Here is a 24,905-nt window from a genome sequence, read left to right as displayed (position 1 = left end):
AGAGAGAGAGAGAGAGAGAGAGAGAGAGAGAGAGAGAGAGAGAGAGAGAGATCAGAAAGGTTGGGAGAGCACATGCCTTGCTTTAGGCCCTGTGCTGGGTCTGACAGTGTGACACTGACCAGGGCCAGAGCCCTTTCCTAGAGGAGCCAGATGGTCAAAGCAAAGCCAACCAAAACAAAGCATTAAGCCACCATAACACATGGTTGTCAGTGCACTGAAGAGAACAAGCAGGGTCGTGAAAAGTTGACTGGGGGCCCAGGAAACACACACTTCCCCTGTCTCTGGGGTACCTCGCCTGGAATTTTAAAAGGTTGTCTTTGGACAGCACCTTCCAGTGGGAAGGTATCCTCTGACGAGGGGAGAGATCCTGGTCTGGCAAAGCTAGGGAACAGGGCTTATGGTGCCCCCGCTCAGCCATGCATCAACACACAGTGCCACCTCTCTGTGTGGAGGCCCCAGAGATGCTTCTGAAGAAATGACATTGGAGGAGACTTGAGGAGTAGAGCAGCGTGTGACTGTTCTACACAGAACAGTACCTCAGAATGGGGCTTCATTGAATAGAGGGCCTTTAGCAGATGAGGAGATGAAGAGAAATCTATCTAGTTAGACTGGCTGGATTTAGACACATCAAACATACCCAGGAATGCCTGCTCTTTGGAGGCGTTGAAAATGACGAGCAGTGGGCAGTTAGAATGACCATCTGTGAGCTATGAGAACAGACCAAGAGAAACGCTGACCTTGGACTTCAGCTTCCAGAGCTCTGAGAAAGCAGTCAACCAAATACAATATTGCTATTTTGTTTGATGCAGTCTATAATACTTTGGAAGAAACAGTGTTCATTCTACGTATAAGGCAGTACAGGTGAGTTGGCCCAGAGGAAAGGAGTGGTCTCTGGGTGCTTAACAGCTAAACAAGTCCCCATTGAGACTGGATTTGAGCTTCTAAGCAGAGGCAGAGGCAGAACCTTCTCTATTTTCCTCTCTTCTTTCTGGCTTAAGACGGGAACGCTTAACTCCCACACGAATCTGTGACATCCTGCCAAAACCATGGGAATGCCCAATGTTGGGTTTGAAACTCAAGAACCGTAAGCCAGTAAAACCCCTCTTTACATCATACCCAGCCAGTCTCTTAAACTTTGCTACAGTAATGAAAAGCTAACCAATACACATGCCCTGACTCATCTAGAGTTATTGACTAACGTGGAAAATAGGGCCTTAGATTGGGGACAGCATGCATTCTCGGGCATCTTTTTTTTTTTTTTTCATGCAGAATTGTCTTCCCCTTGAATTTATTCCTTAAAACAAGTCCAGAGACAGAGAAAAAGGGCTACATGTATCTTCAGCTCGAATGGCAACACCCTGTGCTTTCTTCTTTTCAATGTGTGTTTTTCTAAATTTGCAGCTTAGCAAATATAAGGATCCATCCAGTTTGTTGCCTGTTCATGGGAAGTGGGGAGAAGGAACCAAGAAGCTCCAACATCCGTTCACAATGGTTCCCTCATCCTCAGGTCCTTCTGAAGGATGAACCAATGAGCTTTTGCTGAGGTCACAAAAATTCTCCTTCTTTTACTAAAGAAAAGGAAGTGGGGTCGGTGGGAATTCTTGTCCAATGTGGGGCCCTGGGAGCATCCAATAGTAGGAACTAAGTTGTAGAGGCTAGAAAAGTCCTGCAGCTGGTGTGTCTGGGACAGCATGCCTCTCTCGAGGAGTCTCGGTCACTCTTTGCTTCATTCTGGCTCCTGGCTCTTCTATCAATCTCTGGATGGCCCAAGAAGACTGTTTCCTTTAACAAACTGCCTCACCGCCAACCTTTCTGCTTGAGCTCTACAGCTGACTGGCCAATTCCTTCAAGACTCAGTATCTTCCCATTCAAGTTCCTGGGAGGAATGGGTAATCTGATTGGCTCAACATCTCAGCCACTGGGAGGCTTCCCTCCAATCAGGAGTCCTACCAAAGGCCATTGTAAAAGAGAATGAGAGAGACTATGGAAGGGTGAGGCGATCTAAGGGTGATTCCTAGAAAAGAGGAAATTGCTTCAAAATGCCACCCAAAGTCTACTTTGCTTTATTTAGTAGAATAAAGATGATGCTTATCTCTGACATAAGCTACAGTCTGTTGACCATGAGTCCTTCCTACAAACTATCAAGTTTGGAAAAAGAAAAAAGCCATCAAACCAATATGATCCTTTCAGTCCACTGGGACCCAAAGGCTTTCACCCTGGTCCCACTGTGTCCACTTTTATCAGGACCTCCTCACTAAAATGTGTGATCAGAGAATACACTCCCCCCCGCCCCATTCTGTCCCTGTCACTGCTCCTCTTGGCGAGGCTTCCTATACACATCATATGTCCCTGTAGCAGGAACCGCTGAATTCTTCAGAAGCCTTCAGCCCAGCTCCTCTCACTTACGAATCTGAAAACCTGTTGTGTGGCCAATGGGACCAAACACAGCTCTCCAAGTGTGTTAGTTTCCTATTGGTGAGAAAAGCAGCTTAAAGGAGGAGAGATCATTGGTCTCATGGTTTCAGAGCTGTCAGTCCCAGATTAGCTGGCTACATCATTTTGCAGCAGATCAGGTGAGACAGATGACCACAGCAGCAGGACATGTGATAGAGGACATATCTCGGTTCATTGCTCGGTATGTGAGTGTGGGTGTATCTTGAGAACCCACCAACCTGAGTTCTAATGACATGTACATGTGCTTACATTCTGGTATCCCAACAGAATGTGTTTCAGCATACATCCAATTATTCTTACTATTATTAACAAGTACAACTGGCAAGTTATGGAAAAGGATCTAAGATCCTGTCTCTGCTTCATCTCTTCCTAGCTGTGTGGCCTTGGACATTCTGCTTTGCCTCTCTGAGCCCTGGCTTTTTCTTAAGAATGCTATGTGAGTATAAGGGCAGACATGCATAGTGCCTAGAGCTTTATTATTCCTTCATAAAAATCTGTTTTAACAATGGCTCACACCTGTTATCCTAGATATGCAGGAGGCTGAGATCTGAGGATCGTAATCTAAAACCAACCCAGAAGAAAACTCCTTAAGACGCAATCTCCAATGAAACACCCAAAAGCCAGAAATGGAGCTGTGGCTCTGAGAGGTAGAACACTATCCTTGAGCAAAAAACTAAGGGACAGTGCCAGCCCTAGGACTGGCAAGGAAAAAAAAAATGAAAAAAAGAACATGTCACCCTAAAGTTCTAAACTCTCTTGGAATCTCCTCAAGAATAGACAAACCATTCCTTGCTCACAAACCTTTGGCCAGTCCTGGGGCTTGAGCTTAGGGCCTGGGCACTGTCCTTGAACTTTCTCAAGTTTAGTGCTCTACCACTTGAGCCGCAGCACCACTTCTGGCTTTTTCTGTTTATATGGTAATGAGGAATGGAACCTAGGGCTTTGTGCATGCTAGGCAGGTACTCTACTACTTACTAGGCCAAGCTCCCAGCCCAGGATACTTTTTAAATACTGGGATTTGAACTCGTGGCTTCTTGCTTGCTATTTGAGCTATGAGAAATAATTTTATGTACACTAGATGTGCATTTGTTTAAGAAATGCCCAGTTGAGGTGGCAAATGCCAGGCTAATGCCCAGCCTTTACGGCTGATAGAAGCATGGGTCTGTTCATGTCAGGCCCCAAGGAAGCAAAGCCTCTGGCCAAGAGGTACAAAGTGGAAAGAGATCTTAAAGACACTTGTCCACACACCGCCCCCCCCCCCCCGCCCCAGCGGAGCAGCACGGCCAGCTGCAGCAGCGGGAGGCCATTCTGAGAGCTTGTCCAATCTATTCTTGCTGAGAATGTTTCCCAATATAATTTACAAAATTTCACTTGGAGATGCATTAGCAGTTGAGCAGTGAAACAATTTCTACGGGGTAAATAGGAAAACTAAATTAAAACCCCAGCTTTGAGAACGATCGAATGGTGCAAGCAGCCCCTGCAGTCTTCGGTAACCTTTTCAAGTCCAAAGAGCCCTTTTGTTTTACCCAGTTTATGCCTTGCCTTTCATTTGATTTGGTTTCAGAAAGGTTTTATGGAAGCCACTCAGATCATTTCCAAGGAGTCTGCATGCATGACCATCCATTCACACATCCATCCTGAAAGAGGCTCGGAAGGCAAGACACAGACATTTTAAAACACAGGGAGCATAACACATAAAAGCCAAGGGCAAGGCAGACAGACAGACAGACAGAAAGGCTTGGAGACAGCTCGATGGGCGGCCGGGGGTGAGGGGAGTTTGGTGGATGGTAGAGAAATGTCGAGAGAAGGGAAAAGGACAATACAATGAGACTTCCTTATCTCTGCTGCCTTTAAAAATACTTCCCTATGAGGGCTGAGGCAGCCTGGCTGGCACAAATCTAGGTTCTATCCTCAGTGCTGTCAAACTTAAAAAAAAAACACCATTATAACTGGAAGTGGCACTGTGGCTCATTAAATTGTGTATCATTACCTACATGGATAGTATTTCATTACTAACCTCATCTATATACAAATATATACCTATTTATTTGTCTGTGTATAGAAGAGTGTTTTGACAAGGCTCTTTCTTGTCAGAGTGGTCCACTTTCAGATATGGGAATATCTGAAAACAAAACAGTAATTGAATGAAAAAAAAATAGTGATTTTCAAATCTCATCTTCTTTTGATTACATTAAAAATCCATGACACTGAGAAAGGGAGAGGGGAGAGAGAAGAGAGAGAGAGAGAGAGAGAGAGACCTAAACAAAGTCAGAAGCCAAGCAGCAATGTGGAGACATCACATAGTAGACAAAGGGCTAGTTTTGATTATTTACAAAGAGCTCTTATAAATCAATAAGGAAAAGACAAACACCCCAGCTTACTCAGGAGCAAAGTACGGCAGTCAGCAAGGGGAACACACTTCAGTAGTAACAGAAAAAGAAGCTCCGGCTTTCTCACCATAAAGAAATAAGAATCAGATACCAAGCACACTTTTAACCCATTGCCAACATCTGAACATTTGTCTCAAGTTGGAACCCCTAGCGTGACCCTCCTCCTCTCTCCCTTCTCCCCCCCCCCCCCCATGTGTCAAAGTGTAAGAATTTGATTTGGGAGAAAGCCTAGGATATGCCAGGAGGGGATTGAGAGGCGGAGATGCAGGGGAAGGAAGAAATGAAGACACTTGCCATATTGCTGGAACATTCTGCTCCTGGGAAATTAGGAAGGGAAGACCAATTACCTCATCTGAGGGGCTAGGTAGCTCCCCAGACCCCCAGCCCTCAGTCTAAGGATGCTGGGGTTGGGTGGCCCTCAACTTCCTCAGGCATCATGAGCCCCTGTGACAAAGCAGCCCATGCCAGCCAGAAGCCCAACACAATGATACACAGAGCAGACAGGCATCTCATTTGCGTATTGTGAGCCATCCTTGCCAACTTGAATAAAGCCAACTTGATTGTGGTGGATGATCAATGTAGATGGTCAATGTATTGCTGAATTCAATTTGGAAGTACCTTATTGAGGGTTAGTTTTTGTATGTGTGTCTTTGCTTATCAGGAAACAGGTCCATAGACTTCTTTTTCATTGCTGTTGTTTCTTTATCCAGTTTTGATATCAAGGTAGTATGACTTCATAGAATGAAGCCTTTATTCCATTATTCTATGGAATAATTTGAGGAGCATTGGTCGTCGTCGTCTTCTTCCTCTTCTTCTTCTTCTTCTTCTTCTTCTTCTTCTTCTTCTTCTTCTTCTTCTTCTTCTTCCTCCTCCTCCTCCTCCTCCTCCTCCTCCTCCTCCTCCTCCTCCTCCTCCTCCTCCTCCTCCTCCTTCTTCTTCTTCTTCTTCTTCTTCTTCTTCTTCTTCTTCTTCTTCTTCTTCTTCTTCTTCTTCTTCTTCCTTTTGTCAGTTGTGGCACTTGAACTCTGGGGCTGGGTGCTATCCCTGAGCGCTTCAGCTCAAGGCTAGTACTCCATTACATTGAGTCACAGATCCACTTCCAGTTTTCTGGTAACAAATTGGGGATAAGAGTCTCATGGACTTTTGTGCCTGGGCTGGCTTTGTACCACGATCCTCAGATCTCAGCCTCTGCAGTGGCTTGGATTACAAGCGTGAGCTACCACCAGTGTCTGGCTTGGTGTTCATTCTTTAAAGACAGACTATTAGTAGTGTATCTATATGGTTCTGGAAATTTTTTAAATTATTGCTTTAATTGCCATGCTCATTATAGATTGGCTAGGCAATTTATATCATTTGGTTCCATTTTGGTAAATCATGTGTGTCTAGAAATATATTCCTTTCTTCTAGATTTTCCAATTGATTAGAATGTAAGTTCCCAAAATATTCCCTAGGAATTCTTTGGACTTTAATAATATCTTTTGTAATAGTACCTCATTTCATCTCTAATTTTTTTCTCTGTTTTTGGTGGGTTTGGCTAAAGATTTGTCAATTTTGCTTATCTTTATTTCATGGATTCTTTGCAATGTTCTTTTAGTCTCCAGGTCATTTGTTTCTACTCAATCTTCATTATTTCTTGCTATCTACTAATTTGAGGTTGGAGTTCTTGTTTTTTCAAGACCTAAAGGTGTAGCCTTACATTATTTGAGATTACGTTGATTTTTTTTTAATGAGGACACTCATATTAAGCCCTGTCTTAGAGGTGTCCTTATTAGTTGGGTTACCAATGGCTCATCGCTGTAATCCTGGCTACTCAGGAGGCCGAGATTTCAGGATTGCAGTTCATAGCCATCCTGGGCAGGGAAGTCCATGAAACCTTTTTTAAATTTTTATTTTTTGTCAGTCCTATGTCTTGAACTCAGGGCTTGAGCACGGTACCTGAGCGTTTTTCTTTTTTGTGTGTTTTACAAATTTAGTCAATTTTTAAAAAGTTTTTATTGTAAAGGTGATGTACAAAGGGGTTACAGTTACATAAGTCAAGTAATAAGTACATTTCTTTTTGAATCATGTTACCCCTCCATCATACTCTCCCAGTTTTTCCCTCTGTGTCTCCCTTCCCCCCCCCAAGTTATATAGTTCATTTCCAACATATTGTCTATTGTGTATCACTGCTGAATTAATTTATCCTTTGTCCCACTTTTCTGTGCTTCTCTTCCCCCTCGCCAAATCAGATAAACTTACATACAAGACAAAGGGTACAAAAATTAAAAAAAAAAACATGACAAAAGAAGGGAGGGAAAAAGAAACAGAATAAAAAAATAAGGAACCTCAGGCACCACTTGAGCCATGGCACCATTTTTAGGTTTTTGGAAGATAAGCATCTCGCAAAGTTTCCTTCCTGGACTGGCTTTGAACCATGATTCTCAGATCTCAATCTCCTGAGTAGCTAGAATTACAGCCATGAGCCACCAGCATCCAATTTTTATTTGGAATTTTAAATGTCTCATGTACTTCTACCCATTTTTTCCCTAGATTTAGGAAGTTTTTGTCTATAATTTAATTGAGCAAATTTTGTATGCTTTTAGTGTTGGTTTCCTCTTTTACACCATAGATTCAGTTCTCTTGATTGTATCCCAGAAGTCTTGAGTTTTTTAATTGCTTTTTCTCCCCTTTATTGTCATTTGTGTTTAGTGGCTCTTCCAATCTTGTCTTCAATCCATTATATACTTCCTAGTACTTTGTATAGTTTATTGGAGAGGTAAATCATCAAGGTTTTGAAATTTGATCTATTGAACTTTTCATTTCTAAGATTTTCTGGGGGTGGAGGTAGGGGAAGGGTTGGTTTTGGTTGTCCTTTTTCAGAATCTCTATTTCTTTGCTAAATTCTTATTCAAGTTGTTGACTTTATTGTATGGGAGTTGAATTAACTTATTTACATCATTCATCTTTTTATCTGAATATACTTAGGGTTCCCTGATTATTTTTTAAATTATATGTTGCCATTTGAATTCCATTCTCATCCCTTTTTTACTTGAGTTATTGTTTGGGTAGAGTTTCACATTTTTTCCCAGGCTAGTCACAGACCATGATCTTTCTACTGGTGACCCCCAACATAGGATTACAAGAATATACCACTTTGCTTAGCATATAGATTAAGATGTGGTCTCATTAACTTTTTTTTGCCCAGGCTGGCCGCCTCCAACTGCACTCTTCCTCATCTCTTCTTACCAAGTAGCTGGCTGTTTTCTACCATGCATCTCAGCTGTCCTGTAATTCTTCCATGATTCCCAGTGAGCTCTCTCTCTCTCTCTCTCTCTCTCTCTCTCTCTCTCTCTCTCTCTCTCTCTCTCTCTCTCTCTCTCTCTCTCTCTCTCTCTCTCTCTCTCTCTCTCTCTTTGTGTCAGTTGTGGGGGTTGAACTGTTGGCCTGGGCATTGACCCTGAGCTCTGCAGTTCAAGACAAAAATTTAGTCCTCTTTTGTCCTGATGCTTCTCATTCATGGAATGTCATGAAGAAAGCTTATAATCTGCTATTTTACCCTAGAAATACCTGTGGCTTACTTAGGAGATCTAAATATCTTATTACTCAAATATAACCCCAAAAATGTTCACTGAAGTTTCTAGTATTTGAATATTTTCTAGAAGCAAATGTATTTTTTTTAGAAAAATCTTTGAAAAGATCTCGGTAAATATGGTCAATCTTAATGTTCCCTTATCCAATCATATTTTTAGATATGTAAAAGAGTTCATAAAGAAATAATTTATGGTTGGGGTAAGACTTCCGTTTCTCCTTCCCAAATTGCACAGATTAAAATGCTAGGGATGGGGCTGGGAGTTTGGCCTAGTGGTAAGAGTGCTTGCCTAGCATGCACGAAGACCAGGGTTCGATTCCTCAGCACTCCACATACATAGAAAAAGCCAGAAGTGGTGCTGTGGCTCAAGTGGTAGAGTGCTAGCCTTGAGAAAGCCCAAGGACAACGCTCAGGCCCTGAGCTCAAGCCCAGGACTGGCAAAAAAAAAAAAATGCTAGGGATTTGGAGTCTCTGGTGCTGGCCCAGAAAACTTGGGTTAGTCCATCAGCAGAGCTTTGCTGTCCAACACAAGGATGTCCAAGTATTCTGGGGTAATCTGCAAGGCCCAGAAATGAGGCACAGCAGTCACTACCAATGGCCTTTAGTCTTTACCAGTAGAAATTACTGGGGGCTGGTGGTCAGAGCCTCTGCTTACAGAGGTCTTCAGTAATGAAGATAGTGATGTGAACACGTGTGCTCGTATGTATGTGCATTTCCATTGGCCAGATTCCCCATGCACCCATGAGGACATTAGCTACTCTGGGCTGTGAACGTTCTGCTGCAACATGAAGAAACGAGAAAACTGGGCTCTGGTGGCCTGGGCTCTGGTGGCTCACACCTGCAATTCTAGCTACTCAGGAATCTCAGATCCGAGGATTGCAGTTTGAAGTCAACCTGAACAATAAAGTCCCCAAGACTCTTATCTCCAATAAACTACTCAGAAAAGCCAGAAGTGTGGCCCAAGTGGTAGCCTTCAGCACAAAGAGGTGCAGGGACAGCATCCAGGCCCAGAGTTCAAGCCCCAGGATCCAGGGAGCGAAAGAAGACAATGACTTCTTTTTCAGACATGATATTCATGAATAAACCAAAAGGAGCTCTGTGGAATAACAGAGATGGGAGCTATGTGCCTCGCCATCCTTGCTACTGTGTCCTCTTCTCAACAATATAGTTCTTTTTTGTCCTGATCCTTCTCACTTATGCCTCAGTCTTCATTTCTCTATATCACATGACACACTGACAGCTGAGTCATGAGACCAGTCTAGTCTAGCTCCAGAGCCTGAAGTTCAGGTGGGCCACAGAGGGTCAAACTTTGCCTGCTCTCTTTGACCCCAAGTGGGTTTCTCCACTATCTCCAATTTCCCCAGAATTAGCTGGAGAGGTGCGTTCTACCCTCCATGATCTCCAGGATGTTTTTGAGTTTACTTTTAACTAAAACATCCTTTAATATCATAACTGGTTCTGTGGTTTATCGGAATCTGTAACTCTATGGAGAATTTATAGTATCCAATATGAGTGTAATCGTTCTTTACTCTGTTTAGGACAAGTAGCAGAGAGACAGCCTAAAGCCACACTTCAATTAAATAGCAGAGGCAGCTCTAGAAATCAAGTCTACTTTGTCAGGTGTGAACACTGTACAAATATCCAGTATTGGTGTTCTCATCTCTCCCAGTCATGTACACAGTAAGTATTTAATAAAGGTCTGTTCCACTGAATGGCTGATGATGTCTGGCTTATGATTGTAGCATTAAAGTCCGGGAGGGGACAATGGGAATTGTCATGAACTAGGATCGTTTGCCTTTCCATTGTTGGTTCTAATCATTCCTTTCAAATATGTCCTGTGAAACCTTCAGCTAGAACTCTTAGAAAAGTGAGGGGGGGTCTTTGCATATTGTCCTGCAGGTGCCCAGGGCGATTTGTGGTCCAAAAGCACAGTGCATCAACAAAGCAAGCAGGCAGAACTTCCACACCTGCCGTACAGCAGCAGAGCAAGACCTGCTGCCTTTCTCTCTATGTCTCTCTGTTTCTGTGTCTGTCTCTCTGTCTCTCCCCCTTCTCTTCCTCTTCCTCTTCCTCTCTGTCTCTCTCTGTTTGTCTCTGTCTGTCTGTCTGTCTGTCTGTCTCTGTCTGTCTGTCTGTCTGTCTGTCTCTCTCTCTGTCTTACACACACACACTCACACACACACAACATTGCCTGACAGGACCACACATCTCCCCAGAGCACCTGGGCCTGCACACTGAGCATCTTAAAAATCTGCAATTGCTTTGACCTAGAAATTCCAGTTGTAACAAGTCTCAGGGATTTGGTTACAGAGCTGTACATTAAAATCCTACTTACAAAGGTGGGGCGGGGGGAAGCCTAGAAGTCTACAATAAGGAATTGTCTCAGTATATTGGTTAAATCCACAGACTGCTACTTAGCTATTGAATATTGTGTGTGTTGTAAATGTGTCAGGATGTGAGATTATGTTCCCACGACTTTTAAGACGGAAAAGGCTGGGGATTGAGTGTGAGGATTGTAGGACAGGTGCAATTTTCATAAGGCTCTGTTGGTTCAATCCCTAGCACCATATACACACAGAGCAGGTAATGTAGTACAGTAACATAATGCAGTTATAAATGCTGCCTGGGCCGGGTGCAGTGGCTCAGCCTGTAATCCTACATGGGAGGCTGAGATCTGAGGATCGAGATTCTAAGCCAGCCCAGGCACTAAAAGTCCTGAGTGTTCAAATCCTCTAACATATATGTATGGGTGGAAATGTGTATGGTAACATATAACGGTACTTATTTCTTTGTCAGTGGAATTAAAGATGGTTGTTTGGTCTATCATTTTGTGCCTTACTTTATAATACACTAGTTTTCATTTCGATGCCATGCTATATGGCAGGAATGCACAATTTCTCTGCAGCCCTTAGGATGTGCATGCTACAGCTTTAACAAAGCATGGATGGGGCAGGTGGCATTTATGAGCACTGTCACACTCAGCCCCTCTGCTCAGCCTCCTTCTAGCTGCTACCTTTATTCCTCATGGAAAGTCTGCTAGAAAAGCACCACTATTTCATTCTTTTACACTGCCTGCCACTTTCCCTCTCTTTTAAACTCATGTGTTTGTGTATCTAAGTACATATGCATGCACATATACATGTGTGTACACATTCAGATGCGCACAAGCATCCATCCAGAGCAGCATACATGCACAGGCATATGTCTGCACGGATATACAAATGCACTCACATACACACCTGCAAGGCACGCCCTGTACATGAATGCACATACAGACAGGAACACATGCATAGACAAACACGTGAGTTCCCACAGACATGTACACAGTGTGTTCACACCATGCAGCAGTCTGTGTCTTTATCATTCTCTTCTCATTCCCTCTCCCAGAGCATCTTCTCACTTCTGGAAGGAGGTGTTTGGTCCAAACAGAATGAATCAGGGAGAAGGCCTGGTTGCCCCTCCGGCAAGTGGCTGCCAGAACGAGGGGCCTCACCTAACCATAGCTTCTCATCAGCATTGCAGGATTTGTGTGAGCTCAAGAGGTCTTGCCACACCGTCTTCTGGGAAGATCCTAATTCTGCCAGCAGTGAGATCTCAAGTAAGCTAAGTCACAATGCCAGCCTCATTTGTCTTGCTGTAAAAAGAGAGCCTTGTTCTTCCTATCTCATGGATGTGTAGTTGAAAGCAGGAAGAATTGCATAGAAAGAGCCTGCACATAGCATGCACTCTATGAAAAGTACGGAGATATTATCATGATCGTGATTAATTAGCACTGTGATATGACATCATGATAGATTAATGATTATTTTACAGTTATTATGATCTGCATCTCCCATTTGTCAGCTCCCTATTCTATAAATCTTCTAGCTCCCTATTCTATTTCCAAATTCTGGTTTTATTCCCCTACTTCACCATCAAATTCTTCTCTTGCTTCTTTTCTTTTCTTTTTCTTTTTTGGTCAGTTGTGGGACTTGAACTCTGGGCCTGGGTGCTGTCCCTGTGCTCTTTAGCTCAAGGCTACTGCCCTACCCTTTGAGCCACAGTGCCACTTCTGTTTTTGTAGTGGTTAATTGGAGATAAGAGTCTCACAGACTTTAGTACCCTGGCTGGCTTTGAACCATGATCCTCAGATCTCAGCCTCTTGAGTAGCTAGGATTACAGGCATGAGCTACCATGCCTGGCTTTCTCTTGTTTCTTGTTTCCCTCAGAAAGATCTTCCAGGAGCATAAGACCTGAGAACTGAGATTCAAATCTAGCCAGGGCAGGAACATCCACAAGATTCTTATTTTCAGTTAAACAGCAAAAGGCCAGATGCAGAGCTGTGGCTCAAGTGGTAGTGTACTAGGCTTGAGCAAAAAAGCTAAGGGACAGTGTCCTGGCCCTGAGTTCAAGCCCCATTATTTATACCTCATAATAAAAATTTAATCCTAGCTACTCAGGAGGCTGAGATCTGAGGTTCAAGGTTCAAAGCCAGCCCAGGCACAAAAAACCTTGAGACTCTTATCTCCAATTAATCACTAGAAAATGGGAAGAGGGGATGTGGCTCCAGGGATAGGGTAGCAGCCTTGAGCTGAAAAGCTCAGGGACAACACCCAGGCTCAAAGTTCAAGCCCCATCACACACACACACACACACACACACACACACACACACACACACACACACACACACACACATGTTCCAGACTAGTGTCCTATTTTTAGTCAAATCCAATGAGCGAATTGAACTACTGTGACTAGACTAAGAGTTAATAAAGGTTCTAGCTCTTGTTTCCAAGTTCTTCAGTGCCTTAACCCAAAAGAACGGTTCATGGTGGTTTTGTTCATTTCCTTAGACTTCTAACATTTCTCTTAAAGAGCCTAGATTTCTGATGTCCAATATCATGCCTTACAAACTTGTCCTTTTAGCTGGTAGGACAGATGTGTGTAGACATTCCTGAGGTCACTCCCCACAAGCCAATCTCTTGGTCATGACCAAAGCTTCCTGCCATACGACATGGTCATAGTCTAAAGATCCAAAAGGCTCAAAGATCCCAAACATCCAAACTCTCACCCAGCTAGACCCAGGCACCAGTAAAACCAAGATCATATTTAGGGAAGGTGTGGCTACACTGTGCCTGCAGAAGACTATGGGTTGAATGGATGGGAAAACAGAGCAGAACATAGACTATGCTTAGTGGTTGCTGCCGACTTGGAATCATATGCCATAAATGCATTGTTAGCCCATCAAAGTGACTGAACTGGGACAGGAAATCCAGGAGACACTCAGTTTTCAACGTAGTGATTTCACTGATTCAACACAATCCTTGGACTGCTGGATTTATGTCTCTAACTCTCCCCATCTGCCAGATTCCAAATTAATCATCACCAATCTCACTGACCCAAAGCCTATTTCTTATTGAATATCTTCTGTCACTCTCCCCCTCTCTCTCGAGCCTAAATCAAGCGCAGTTTTTTTTTTTTAAGAAAAGAATATTATGAATCCTGTAGGGTACTTTCCACCAATTAAAAGTGGCATATTAAATTTCTGAAAACCTTTGTAATCTGCAGTATAAAATCACATTTTATGGTAGAATCCATAAGCTAATTAAATGAAGTATATTCTCTAGATAAATGATATATCAGTCACAGATAATGTACAAATTTAAGGGACTGGAACCTTTGGGGAAAAAGGGGAAAGGAAAACAATGAAAAAATTGTGTTGCAAATGTTGGTCCTTTTGCATAAATCTGACAAATTATATTAACTGCATAATGGAATTAATTGCTGGAGGATTTTTTTTCCTTTTCCCTTCACATCTCTGTGGAGCTAAGGGAATGGTTTCTTTTACTGTTAAGATAGACAAAGCCAGCCCAGGCAGAATGTATGAGACTCTTATCTCCAATAAGCTACTCAAAAAAAGCCAGGAGTGGTACTGTAGTTCATGTGGTAGAATGCTAGCCTTGAGCATAAAAGGAGTTCAGGAATAGGGCCCAGACTCAGAGTTCAAGCCCCAGGTCTGGCAAAATATATTCCCAAACTAACTCTAACAAAAGTGCCCATTTCTTGACCCAGAAATCTTAGGATAATATAATAATCTTATGAACTTTAATCAGTCTAGCATGGTGTTGAAAAAGATTCAGAAATAGTGTCTAGACTTAGTAGTAATAAAGTATGCAGTAGGCAACCAGAAATGCATAGGAATATTGAGACATAAATGCCAAAGCTGACCAAGTTTACCTAAGAAAGACTGGGCAGGGTACTAATGCCCACTCCTGTAATCATTGCTACGCAAGAGGCTGAAACCTGAAGAATCCTAGTTTGAAGCCAACTCAGACTTGAGACTCCTCTTCCAATGAGCTAGCAAAATGCCAGACTGAAGGTATGGTTCAAGTGGTAAAATGCTAGTCATGAGCAAGAAAGATAATTGCATACCCCCCCCAAAAAAAACCCCAAATGCCTTGAGCTCAAGCTCTAGCAAAAACAAACAAGCAAAAGGTAAAGAAACTAAAAGAAAAGGACCGGGCCAGTGCTGCGCCACCTGTAATCCCAGCTACTCAGCAGATAGAGGTAGGAAAGATCATATTCCAAGCCAAGTCCTAGGCAAAAACAAAAACAAAATGCATACTTTATCTGAGAAAATAACTAAAGAAGAAAAGAGTTAAGTTATGGCTCAAGTGGAGTGCCTGCCTAGCAATTTCAAGACACTAAGTTCAAATTCTGCTAACACCATACAGAGAGAGAGAGAGAGAGAGAGAGAGAGAGAGAGAGAGAGAGAGAGAGAGAGAGAGAGAGAGAGAGAGAGAGAGAGAGAGAGAGAGAGAGGCATCAATGGTTAGAGGTATAGCTTAGAAAAAGCCTGGAACTTCTCTAAGTTCTTGGGTTCAAACCCAGACAAGGTGAAGTGATTTCCTGGGGTCGGTCGTGCGTCAGTATTCAGAACAAAGAAAAGAATGGAAACCCTCCCAGTTTCCCAGTAGGTCTCAACAATGCTGATTTTCCTAAAAGACGAAAGGAAAAATGAAGCTCATGAAGGCTGGAGCACAATCCAAGAAAGAAGACCCCAAACTTTTCCAAGCAGAAGCCCACCCTACCCCAGCATCTGGACTGAACCTCTACTGATATTAACCACAGGGACATTGACTAAATATCCAGGCACACTCAGGAACAATCCAATGGTATGAGAAAAGCTGTAGTACAGGTGTGGATGTCATCTACAGAAAGAAAGAACAATGAAAAAGCAAAGATCTAGAGATCACAGTAACAAAGCTGGAAGAGAAATTATTATTATGAATTATCGTGAAGCCTGGCTTCACTTGATTCCTGAGTCCTTGAGAACTCAACTCAAAGGAAAAAACAATCCTTAGATGAAGGGATGATAGTGGGTGTGTCAGGCCCAAATGTAGTACCAAGCACGCAAGAGAAGAGTAATACTACCCACTAGTAGTGGGTCGATTTTCCAGTTGTGCTTAGTCAACTCCAGGAAGCTGTATGACCAGTGTATTATTGAGTTCTCCAGATGATGACAGAAGCCAAGACAGACTCAGCTAAATAGAATGTATGTGGTCCACTTCCCCAAAATGTCAGGGTTAGATAGGATTTGGGGCATAATTAGATCCAGGAATTCAGAACTTGGCTGTTCAGTCTTGGATTTCTCCTCCTTGTCTGTGTCTTGCTTTCTCTTGTTGGCACTGTCTTGTGGCAGATCTGCTCCATGGGCCACAGCCTGGTAGCAGTGAGTTTCTTTCCTCCCAATCTCAAATCCATCCGACCCCCTTTCCAAGAGTTTCAGGAAATTGCAGGTCCGAATCTTATTGGATCTGGTGTCATTTGCCCATTCAAGAAGTACACTGCTGGCTGGGCCATTGAAACTCTTGGACTGGCTATGCCGGGTCCTCTCCAGGCATTGTGTACACTAAGTATATCTTACCTAAGTACCACTTAATAAGTACACCTTGCCAAATAGCCACTCAACTAACTACATCTTACCTAGCACCTCTCGGTAAGTACACCTTACCAAGCATCACTCAACTACCCCTTACCAAGTACTATTCACCAAGTACACTTTTCCAAGTATCACTCAGTATACTTTAACATGTACCATTTACCAGGTACCCCTTTCCAAATTATAGCTTTGCAAACCTTACTTAGTTAACTACCTGGGGTAAATAGGATAATAAGTTAAGCACAACTCAGGAATAGAGGGAAATTGTTCCCTTGCATAGATGTAGTGGGGAGACGATTCCCCAAACCACAGGTGTCCTGAGTAGCACCATAATGAGTAGTAAGAGGTTACAATCACCTGGTAAATTTGGGGAAGAGACATGGGAGCATAGTGAGTTAACTTGCACATGTGACTGCATAAAGCTCTTGAGGTAAGACCATAGGCCTGGGTTATCCAGCTGGCCCTACCTGCTGTCACCTGTGTCCTTAAAAGAGAGAAGTCAAGCTGGACACCGGTGCCTTATACCTGTAATCCTAGCTGCTCAGGAGGCTAAGATCTGAGGATTGTTATTCAAAGCCAGACATGGCAGGAAAGTCTATGAGACTCGTATCTCTGACTAACCACCAGAAAACCTGAAGTGAATCTGTGATTCAAAGTGGTAGAGCACTGGCCTTGAGCAAAAGAAGTCAGGGACAGTGTTTCTGAGTTTAAACCTCATGATTGATAAATAAGAGGGGGGGGGGGTGGAAAGGTGAAGAGGAATTGCCAGGCAGAAAAGGTAGCATTGCTATGGAAACAGAGGTTGATATGAGGTGACCAAAACCTAACACTTGGCAATGACTATCAGGAGATGACAGACTCATACTCATCCGCCCTTGTCTTGTTCTTCTCTCTCTTCTAAAAAGACCATAGCCTTGGCGATTTTCTGTTGTGGTCTCTGGCATTTAAATCAGTCTTCTGGCCTCCAGAACTGGAAGAGGAGAAAACCCAAAATGCATGTTTTAGGCCACTGTGTGTTGTAATGTATTGTTATAGCAGCTGCAAGGTGCTCATGCTGATGGGCCGAGATGAATGTGTGCTAAGGCAGAAAGCCTTTGGTTAGGACAGACCGGGGAAGAGGAGGTGTGGCAGGGAAGGGGCCATCAGTAAAGAGAGTCTCACCATCATTTAAAGATTGTCACTGGAGGGGTAAGTTGCTTCTCTACACCTAGTGGAGATCAGGCGCTAGGATTTGCTTAAAGACAGATTCTCATACGATCGATCAGAGAAGCCCCATGGCCTTCAAAGGATGTTGTGGACCCAGGATTACAATCCTATCAACGAGCCACCTTTCCTTTGTCATCCTATGGGGACAGATTTGTTGCTCCAGAGGGCGATGGTATTCACGAAGGTCGAAGGGGGCTTGTAGGTCTGACACTCAGGTGCAAGAGGCTTCACATTTGTCTAACCCTCACATCAACCCCTCCACTCTAATTGTGAGGTGAGGAAACTGAGGCAGAAAGCACATGCGTGCCTAGCTCAAGTTAGAGCCATGCCTAAAAACCCAGCCAGTCTGATCTCTGAGTCCCACCTCTTTGTCCCCAGACTATGGTGCAGACAAGGCAAGACCACCTGGTGGTCAGAACTATGCTGGGCCTACCCTTACTCCCGTGTGTGTGTGTGTGTGTGTGTGTGTGTGTGTGTGTGTGTGTGTGTGTGCGTGTGTGTGTGTGTGTGTGTGTGTGTCTCCAGCCCCCAGAGACCCTCCTGAGATTGCTTTTGGCTGGCTTCTCATTGTTCATACCTGCTACTTTTTAGCCGTGTTACTGATGAGAAAACAGCTTAGTAAAATCAATGGTTTTAAATTATACCTTTATGTACCAAGGATACAAAACAAGCTACAAAACAGAAATACTTTCCCGTGACAAAAAATCAATCTTGCTGATGCTCCTGTTCCTCAGGCTCGCCTCCCTTTCCCCTGCCCCCACCCCCACTCCATCTCCCTCTTACTTAAGACTCTCTGCTCTTCCGTCCACCGGCTTTGTGGAGACTTTCTTCAGGTTTCTTGTTCGGGAGACTCGTTTTATGTAAAAGGTCAATTCTTTCAGCGGGGCACCAGGCAGAATTGAATATAATTATCCCAATCTCTAGCGTGTAGAATTCATGCTTGAATTCATTCAAAAAATAGCATGCAGTATAATTAACTCAGAGCCCAACCAAATCTATTGAGAAAGCTTCAGGTATCATACAGTTCTCCTTACAATAGAACATTTTCATTTAAGGACATTGTACGTATTAACCCAAGTCAGCATCCAATTACTCTGAATAAGTGAATTCTCTGTTCCAGGAATGTAATTTGAAAATGTTGTCATGCAATCTGAAGCAAAAGGTCCTTTTTCATTAATCTAACTCTCATTAAAGTGGAAGCCTGCAGGTTATTTCAAATCCATTAGTTTTAAATACAGGTGATTACAATTCTATTGCTCGTAAGACAACAGACGTGTCCATCAAGAAATATTGGGACGTTTGAAGGGATGGGACTGGAGGGCGTCTCAACACTAGCGTTGACACTGGCTGATGGAAGGAAGAGGAGACTCTTCCAGAACCCCCCAGGGCAGATGTGGTCAGCTGCACGGGCCCAAATGAGGCTCTGTGTGCTGGCAAGAATCGTCTTTGCCTCTCCCCCAGAATTCTCCCCCGGGTATTTTCCACACACTTAGCTTTGAGAAATTAAGACTTATCGGTTTTAATTGTGTGAGAGACTGACGATTTGGGACACATGACTTAATCTGTCTAGATTTTCCCTTCCTCCCTTTTCCTGCCAGTCTGTGGTCCATCTGCGGATCTTCCAGGTCTGATTTACCAGGCCTCCTCTCCTAAGCAGCCTTCCCAGACTGCATTCCCAGTGAGAGCAAGTGCTGGATTTAATTGGTATTTAGCGCTTTTGCTTCTTCATATTTTAGGAGCAAATTAAGAAATTGTCCCTTAAGTTTTTTTTTATTGTAATTAGTAAAAGGGTTACATGATATTTGCCAGATAGAAGGTGCATTAATTCACATACATTGATACCCTTTCACATGTCTTGGTACCCATTTCCCTCCCCCCCACACCCCCCCTTAAGTTTTTTTTTTTTTTTAAATAATTGTTGTGCTTGTCTTGGGCCTGAGCATTATTATCCCTGGGCTTTTTTGTTTAAGGCCAGGACTCTAACATAGGTGCCACAGCTCCACTTCTGACTTTTCAGTCAGACTTTAGATGTTTTAGTGGTTAATTAGAGATAGCAGTCTCATGGACTTTCCTGCCCAGGCTGGTTTTGAGTCGAGATTTTTGAATTTCACCCTCCTAAGTAGCTAGGATTACAGGTATGAGCCACCAGCACCTGACTTACTTATCCTTTCATATTCAATTTATCTGATAAGTATTTCTAGAGTTGGATATAACTCAATGCAGCACTTGCCTAACAAAGTCAAGGCACTGAAAAAGAATATATATATATACATATATATATATACGTATATATATATTGCAAATAGAAGATTTCCCCATGCCCTGAAAGGGTCCTAGGAGAGTTATGTCATGTCAAGTCACCTAACACTCTGGCCCTGCCTTCCTTCTTCCTTTCTTCTTTCCCTCTACTACACTGACTCCTCTGAGGTCCTTTCATGTTCTCAATTCTCTGTGCTTCAGTGCCTTTGTACGACTGTTCATTATGCTTCTTTTCCCCCAAGCTCTTCAGCTAACCTTGTCCTCCTTGGCTTCACCATATTGATGTGATCTTTCAGTCCAACAGGAGGGTTCTGGCCTTTGACTCATCTGGCAAATAGATCACATGAGAATACAAAATGGAAGCTGAGTGTGAATGCCTCACATCTAGAATCCTAGCTACTCAGGAGGCTGAGATATGAGGATCCTGGTTTAAAGCCAGACCTGGCAGGAAAATGAGTGAGAATCTTATCTCCAGTTAACCACCAAAAGTCAGAGTAGAGCCGTGGCTCAAATGGTAGAACATCAACATTGAGGGGGGAAAAGCTAAATGACAGGGCTTGGGCCCTTTGTTTAAGAGCTCATACTGGCACAGAAAAAAAAGAAATTGGATCCTATCCCCAAGTATTCTGACCAGCATTTCTACTTTGAGCGCCTTACCTGTAGGCCACTTGGAAAGACCTATCTTTTCAATAGTGTATTTACTAAATATCCATCAATAAAATTTGTAGAACTGTTGAATGCAAAGCCCAGAGTTGAGTGCCTGGGAACAGAAAAAAGCCCATCACTGTCTTTTCTGCAGAAATAACACTTACTTTGGGGAAATAAATTTTACATAGAGTAATAACCTTTTTTCTCCAGGTGTGAAAGTACATTCCTATTCTCTAACTCTTTTAATACCCACATAGAAATGTGCCAGAGTCAAAACACAGAGACATGCTGTGCTGGCCTGAAGAGTCCCTCAGAAACTCATGTTGACATTTAATTGTTCTTGAATTGAGTGGACTTTCAAACACGGAAACAATGATTTGCTGAGAGATGGGTCTCAAAAAGAGAAGTAAGTTAAACCTGAACCCAGACCTCTTCTAGGTACAATGTAATAGCACCAGGCTTGGTCACCTGTAGAGAAACCACGAAGGTCAGCTAGACCTGCAAGGACCCAACAAGGACAGGCTAACCAACATAGTGGTCCCCAAGCCGTCACTGACGGGGAAAGTATCAGCCACAAACATGTCCCACTGTTTCCAACTTCCCAGCCAGTTTCCACTTTGGAAGGGACACTCAGGAAAGATCACCAGTTTTCTGACAGTTTCTCCGAATAGTCTAGCACTTCTTCCTGTCCACATTGGTGTCAGTCTTGCAATTAATCAGAAACCATCTTGTAAGTTCACTAATAGTTTCAAACTCTGTCTTAGATCCTAACCACATGAAAAGAGCCTGGCAGGAACAAAGCCTGAATCAGTCTAACTACAAGATATTAATGCCTTTAACGTCTCCTCCCTTTCAAGTTTACAAAACACATTAAGACCCTTGCCAAATCTTCATCAGAGCCCAGGGAGGTCAGCAGGCCCAGTTCAGTACTATGATTAGCCACCTGTGATAGATGGGGAGACAGAGGCAGGAGATAACTGAGGATAGCACAAGTCACCCATTGGGACTGGAATTTGAAGATTATCCTCCCATTCACCTAAGTATGGAACCAAATTAAGCTCCCCCCCCCAGACCCTGTGTTAGTACTGGGGCCCGATTGCCTTGCTTATCTTTTATGCTCAAGGCTGCTACTCTACCACTTGAGCCACACTTACACTTTCAGCTTTTTAGTGGCTATTTGGAGATAAGAGTCTCATAGACGTTTCTTGACCAGGGTTGGTTTAGAACTTTAATCCTCAGATCTCAGTGTCCTGGGTAGCTGAGACAACAGGTGTGAGCCACCAGTGTCTAATTCAATCTACGCTTTGGCCTCTTTCTTTGACTCAAATCCTTAGGATGTTCATCTTGTCCTTTCTTATTACCAACAATCCTTTTTCATTTTCCTGTTCAGATCACTAAGCCCCTTAGGCTTTTAAGCCAAGCTGGAGGATAATGTGTGGCAGAAGAGATATTCTCAGAGGCTGTTGCTGGAAAAAGCAATACAGGAATAAGAGCATGGCAGGCTCATGTTTTTCCCATAGCTGCTTGCTTAGGGTTCCCATAGCTGAGCTGTCAAGACCTCGCATTCACTTGAGCCTTTATGCTTGGGGTATCCTACTTGCAGTTTGGGTAGAGGCTCCCAAATGGGAAGAGACTCAAAAGGAAGGCCCACCTCCTTCCACAAAGAGAGGAAGCTCACTCTCCACTGGGGCTGGCTAGAACTTTTCTATGGAAGGCTAATCGTGGCTGCTGTGCGCTGAGCACCACCTTAGAAGAGGGACCGGGATGAGAAAACGGCTCCAGAGGTGTTTCTATGGTATGAATGGCCTTCCACAACTCAGGCTGACATTTGATTGCCATTGTTACAGTGTTGACAGGTGGAGACTTAAGAGGTCTCCACTTGGATCATGAGGGCCCCTCATGGAGGCATCAGCAAGGGTTTGCTCATAAATGAATCAGGACCAGTGTGGAGGGAACAGGCTAGCTACCCAGGCAGGCCTTTGTATGTGTCAGGGCCTTCTCTTGCCCACTGGTAAACCCATCTTTTCACCATGCCCATTACAGAGATACCAGAGACAAGTGCTATGTTCTTGGACTCCTAGACTTAAATTGGTTATAAATTACCCAGTCTCAGGCCGGGATTTTGGCCTAATATAAAGTACTTGCCTAACATGTACTACATACATAGATGAAACCCAGAAGTGATGCTATGGCTCCAGTGGTAGAGCTCTAGCCTTGAAAAACCCAACGACAGTGCTCAGGTCCTGGGTTCAAGGCCCAGGATTGTCAAAAAAAAATTATTCAGTTTCTGGCGTTCTGTTATATAAAGTGAAAACAATACTCATTTTTGTGATATAGTTACCTAGTAGTCATACATGGTTTAAAATATACATAGCAGGCAACAACCACAAATAATCCTGCTTTTCTCGCTTAAGTGGAGTTCCCTCCTCATTCCATGCCCACTCCAGGAAGTGTCCATATATAAATGTGGTACATCTACACATGTTTATGCATACTCTCCTGTGAGGGTTCTCAGCAGGAGATAGTATTTTTTTTCCAATCCTGGTGTTTGAACTCAGGGCCTGGGCATTGTCCTTGGATACTTTTTGTTCAAGGCTGGCACTCTGGCACTTGAGTCACTTCCGGCTTTTTCTGAGTATGTGGTGCCAAGGAATAGAACGCAGGGCTTCATGCATGCTAGGTGAGCGTTCTACCACCAGGCTATGCTTCCAGCCTGAGGAGATCGCATTTTCACTGTTGATGTTAACAAAAGCTAACCGTGGTATCTCACATCTCCAACTGATTGCCATATACAACTACTAAAGATTCTGGGCTCCCTCTAGGACTTTAATCTCTCACCCCTTTAGACTCAACCCAGAAAGAAAGACTACAAAATAAAAATCACTAGTCTACACACATCCTAAAAGCCACATGGACCTGTGCACACCACACACATACACACACACACACACACACACACACACACACACACACACACACACAGGCACAGATGATGGCCACAAGATGCTTGCAGGTTGTAAGTCCTTTTTTTTTCCTACCCCAGACCCTGTGTTTTGTTTTCTCATTGTCTTTTTTTAACTTGAGACACTTTGCCAACCCAAAATGTACTTGCTCGAACTGGTGCTGAGGATCAAGTGGTAGAGTGTTAGCATTGTAAAAAAAAGACTCTCAGGATAGTGCTCAGGCCCTGAGTTCAAGCCTCAGGATGAGCATACATAAATACACAAATGTGCTTGCAGCATTACTTCTTTGAACAACCTCAGGACCTTTGGTAGACTGGTCTTTGATCTTCTAAACTAACGCAATGCCTCCTGTTGTTTTTTTTTTTTTTAAGGGTATTTGAATTTGTTTTCAAATGTATGTTTGATTTCATTTGCTGTGAGTCCCTTTACTTTCAAGATATATGTTTGACTGTGTTTTCAAATGTAATTGTCTTTTGAGATTTGTTTGCCTGTGAATACAAGAGTTTTCTTATGGATTCTAAAGAATTCTCAGGAAGGTTTGGGAAGAATGGGAGTGGAGGGTAGCATGTTGCATTTATGAATAAAATCACTTGCATTTGTGTACAACTACACATATTATGGATTAAGTATTAAAAACTAGGTGTCATGTATAAATTGGGATATTTATGTATAAAAAAGAACTATAAAGACTGATGCGGAAAGCCCAGCTCAACCCAGAGGTCTGATTTCTTTCTGTGTGCAGATTGTGAGTAAATGTTAAAAGCTGTCCTTCAAGTCCAGGCTTTCTTCACAATGTCTCATGACATTTCTGGAGAAAAGTACTGTAATTCTCCTTGTTTACAGCTGGGATTCAGAGCAATTAAAAATTTCACTCGTGTTCAGTAGCTAGCAAATGAAGAAGCCTTCATTTCTACCCCCAAGTTGGACTCTTTGACAGTTTTGTTTCCTATGGATTTTCTAAAAGGTTTTGCTTTGAGTTGATTTGGTGAAAGGGAAGAGTGAATTAGGTTTCTGTTTCGGACGCAATGTCAGTATAGGAGATAGCTATTCATCCTCACTCATCCTGGCCCACCCTCTCTCATAGCCCTCATCCTTATCCTGTGGTGTTCTAGATACAGGAGGTCAGATCTTAGAGGCTACACCCAGATTCTTCCATCCCTTGGCTTCTGGCTCCACGGGCTTTCTCGGTCTAATCTCAGAGGCTATTCCCCAAATTTCACCATCCTTTGGCTTCTATTCAGTGTAAGACACTGATAGGAGGACAGATGCAACAAAAATAAAATAAGATTTTGTATGTCCTTCTTTTGTCTTTGTAGGTGGTCTTCCAGATTGATTCTCCTCTTCTCACTAGTTCCAGACCTCACCTGACCTACTGATGCTGTGACTCTAGCTTCAACCTTGAGCTTCAGCAATCTGCCTTCTCCCTCTCATTCTCCAATCTGTGGGAGGTCCTGGCTTCTTGTCGTTTCTAGTCTCTGATCATCCCACTGTCCC

Source organism: Megascapheus bottae, chromosome 24 (assembly GCF_031878675.1).
Source record: "Megascapheus bottae isolate mThoBot1 chromosome 24, mThoBot2.hap1, whole genome shotgun sequence".
NCBI classification, from domain to species: Eukaryota; Metazoa; Chordata; class Mammalia; order Rodentia; family Geomyidae; genus Megascapheus; species Megascapheus bottae.
The sequence above is the reverse complement of the archived record's forward strand: the minus strand, read 5'-3'. Positions refer to the sequence as shown.